General features: G+C 39.0%; 1 long non-coding RNA gene across 1 annotated transcript in view; it reads right to left on the reverse strand.

The window, feature by feature from the left end:
• Positions 1–2,416: 2,416 nt before the first annotated feature.
• Positions 2,417–4,349, reverse strand: part of LOC117282740 — a 16,180-nt gene continuing 14,247 nt past the window's right edge. Inside the window, exons 2-3 of the long non-coding RNA XR_004513598.1 lie at positions 3,183–3,247; positions 2,417–2,562 (exon numbers count right to left, since the gene is read on the reverse strand). This is a non-coding gene — a long non-coding RNA (uncharacterized LOC117282740). The remainder of the gene's footprint in view (positions 2,563–3,182; positions 3,248–4,349) is intronic.

A 4,349-nucleotide genomic window follows, 5' to 3' on the forward strand; every position in this document is an offset into this window, starting at 1 on the left:
TTACTAGTTTTCTTTGTGTGTTTAATTACATCCATTGTAGATTCCACTTAACCACAATTGTGTCTATATTTTACGATGTGTTGCCAATGCCAGTTCTTCACTATTGGTTTCTACACCCCTTACACATTCTCTGTATCTAACATTTAGTCACCTTCCTGTCCAACCAAAAATAACTAAAAAATCTGTCATGACAACCAATCACCTGACAGCAAGTACAGAGGCAACTCCAACAGTGTCTGGTATATTAAATTTACTTCAAACAAAGGGCAAAAGGCAACATGTGTCTATAACATGTCAAACATTATCACAAAGCTATAGAAAATCATTAGTTATCCTATAACAAATCCCCAACATAATGATGGCTCTGTGTTATTACATGGATACAGACTGCATCGAAGACAGAAAAGAAATAAAGGATAAACTTCAGCATTTATAGATCCTGGGAACTCTATGATGAATTAACAAAGCACTGCTTAGTGGAGTGGTACATCACACGCAACATTCAATGTACTGCAGTGGTCTAGAAACAGTTCAGAAAAAAAACCCTTCAAAATCTAGTCAACAGCACAGTGGAGTTGTTTCATGTTTCAGAGATGGATATCACAAAGACAAGCGGCGTTTGTGCACATTTGTGTCATCTGCCTAACAGTGCACATACAGCTCACCTCAGGTTCAGCCTTTATTTCTGGAAATGTTATTGGGACAGGATCCTCTTCCTCTTCTGCATCTGAGACTGCCTCAGATTTTACATTCATGGTCTGATTTGCATCATGAGGTGCTGGCCATGTCTCACCATATGGACCCACTAAAGTGTTCTCCGAATTTGTACAGTTCTGTAAAATCCATCACATCCCTCTCAGAAATGAATGCACAACACCACTGTTTAAACAGCTTATGCTCTTCTTGCTATGGATGTCGTTTCTCGTCACATTTAACTCATAAGAGCTGTTTTGTATGGATGCTCTTCTCTACAGCTATCACGATCGCTAGAAAGTACTCGGTTTTTAGCTCAGTGACCTCCCTCAGAACTAGCAGTCACTGCAGCAGTACAGAAAATATCAAGTTTTTGGTTCTTAAAAACATCATAATGAAGAGCTCCACAACTTGTAACTTTCATTCAACAAGCATAATTATATGATCAAGTCAAGGAAGATGAGATGGGCAGCTCATGTATCAGAAAAAGGGGAGAAGAGGAATGCATATGCGATTTGTTGAGAAAGCCAGAAAGGGCTCATCACTGTGCTCAACGTGGCTCCATATTCTGTGGCAAACAAACTCAGTACAAACCCAAATTATTTCTTTAAAATCTATCTTAATAGCAACTTTCCATTCACACTCAGGTCTCCCAAGTGGTCTGCTTCTCTGTATGCATTTCTCACGCTTGCATGTGCACTACATGACTTACACACATCACTGTCCTTGAACTCATTGCTCTCCTACATAATAACCCAACCGTTATCACCCAGGTGTAAGGAACGCCCCACATGGATTATGCAAACAAACAGAAGTGGGTCACAAAATATTTAGTTTCTTTGGCCAAGACAACTGACATACAATAAAATTCATGTCCGTACCCACAAGCATGAAACACTCAGAATCCTTTCACTTACAGCAGGAAACTTTTCTTCAGCTCTCTGCAGTACAATTCTTGCCACCATTGTTGCGAGAGAATGCAGAATCTTTTGTAACCTTGAAACCTTTTCATCACATGATAAATATCATGTGGGGTTCACTGGAATTTGCTTACAAGAGTTCTAGTAATTTAATTCTTGGTTCTAACAAGTGTACCAGTATTTTTTTATTCCTACTGGGATGGGACTAAGTCCCTTGTACTGCGGCCACTTCTGGCCTATTGTAGCAGCCAAAGATGATAGGTGAGGGTGATTGTGGAGCAATTTGTGGAAGAAAGATTGGCAGGGGAAACCAAAGTACTCGGAGGAAACCTGCCCCAGCGCCACTTTGTCCACCACAAATCCCACTTGACCAGATGCGAGATCAAACCCTAGCCACTGCAGTGGGAAGCCAGCGACTAACTGCTTGAGCTATGGCGCGGCCTCAAGTGTACCAGTAAATAACTGCGAACGGGTCTGTGACTCCCTGTGAATTTTTGCTGCTAGAGAATTTCTCTCAAACTCTGTTCTGTTTATGTAAAATTTAATTTTATCTGCATTGGAAATGCTTAAAAGGAAATGGAAGTGGTACATCACAAGCAGCATACATTTAACAAACTATAACTGTGTAGAGACACTTCAGAAAAAGGCCTTCAAAGGCAAGTCAGCAGTGCAGTGGAGTTGTTTTATGTGCAAAGACAGATAGAGATGAGAGAGACAACTGCAATTCCTGCCTATCTGTGATATCTGCCTAACAGTGGACATACAGAAGCATACAGCTCACCTCACATTCAGCCTTTATCTCCTGAACTGTTATTTGCAGAGGATCTGCTTCCTCTTCTGCATCTGAAACTTCCTCAGCTTTTATATTCATGGCCTGTTTTGCATCATGACTTGCTGGGTACGTCTCACCATGTGGACCCACTAAAACCTTCTCTGAATTTGTACAGTTCTGTAAAGGCATCACATCTTCTATCAGTCATGGCTGTACAACACCATACATGAAACAATATATGCTCTCCTTGCTGTAGCTGTTTCTCATTACATGTAACCCATAACAGCTGCTCTGTACAGATTTCTTCTCTACAGACCCATAATCTTAGGATGTGTTAAGTTCATAATGCAGAGACCTTCCTGAGAAACCTATGGTCCCTGTGGAAGTACAGACAATACGTATCTGCTCTTTATGGAACCTAAGCACTCATTATTGTGTTCACACATGCCCATCATAACTTTGCATCCTGACACAAACCCAGTCCAAGACCCCATAATTTTACCTTTAAAATCCATCTTCACAATTGTCTCATTCTTTCAGGTCTTTAGTCAAAATATTTGTAAGCATTTCTCATTCTCACATGTGTGGTACTTGACCTACCCATATCACTCTCTTGGAATTAATCCCTCTCCTACATAATATACCAAACTGTTATAATGTGAAGTACCTAGTAAACTCCCCAGATGGATTATGAAAACTAACAAAAGCTTAGCATAAATAGTTTAGTTTCTTAAGATATGAGAATTGACTCATGACAATAAAATTCTTGTCTGTGCACACAAGCACAAAACACTCACCATCCTTTCTGTCTCAGCAGGAAATGTTTCTTCAGCTCTCTGTAGCAGAATTCTCAGCATTCCTGCTGCAAGAGAATGCAGAATCTTTCATAAACGTGAAACTTTATTTTATCACACATGATGCTTTTGTGGGTAGCAAATGAATTGATTTACAAAAACCCTTGCGATATAGAAGTTGCACATACATACAACTACAGTGATACAACTATAGTGATATAGAAGTTATAGAGTGACCTGGATTTCTTTGTTCTCACAGCATAGGCCGGCAGAGATTTTGAACCTTAGTGCATTATTACAAGTTGTGTAGTCTTAACAGATTTTTGCTTAGTTTTGAAGGCAGATAGTTCACCCACTCAGAGTGGACCTCTTGCTTCCAAAACGTCGGTAAAAGCCTACCATACTGAACGGAACTACGTCCTAGAAACAGCAATCATACTACAAAAATTTATATCGCATAGCCGCAAAATGCATTTGTATGCCCTGCAACTTCAACCAGTTCACAATCGACCATCAGCTCTCGAAGGCGAGAAAGGGCATAAAACAGTAAAAATGTGCATTCTATACTAGAAACATCACCCTCAGGATGGGCACTGCGAAGTTTAGCAGAATCCCAACTAGAACTTGCAATAGTGGAATATTATCAGGATAATATCAGGATTACTCAAAATATGAGGAAATTGAATTTCTCTCATGATCCTAATGATCGCTAATGATTCCCTAAAGCAGTCTTGTTCAACCCGCGGGCCACGTGCGGCCCTCTTATTCATTTTGTTGGCACTTGCCCTTCTTACTGGATAAAAAATATTGAATTGAATTGAATTTATTTACATTCTATAAATCCTAAGTAGGTTAGTACCTTTGGATACAGAACAAGTCAAAAGGTTACATACATAAGTACAGGCAATTTTAGCTTAAAAATTAATATAACTTAATTTTACATCATTCTCTATTTACATTGAAGTATTCATCTAAAGAGTAGAAGGAATGAGCATGTAGATAATTCTTTAACTCTGATTTAAACTTTTTAGTATCATTGCCCAAGTTTTTAATACTTTGTGGCAGATTGTTGAACACTTTTATGCCAGTAAAGTAGACTCCTTTTTGATATACTGATAAAGTTGATGAGGGTAGGTGAAGTTATATTTTTGTCTAGTATTCATGTTATAG

Source organism: Cryptotermes secundus, unplaced genomic scaffold (assembly GCF_002891405.2).
Source record: "Cryptotermes secundus unplaced genomic scaffold, Csec_1.0 scaffold348, whole genome shotgun sequence".
In the NCBI taxonomy this organism is placed as follows: Eukaryota; Metazoa; Arthropoda; class Insecta; order Blattodea; family Kalotermitidae; genus Cryptotermes; species Cryptotermes secundus.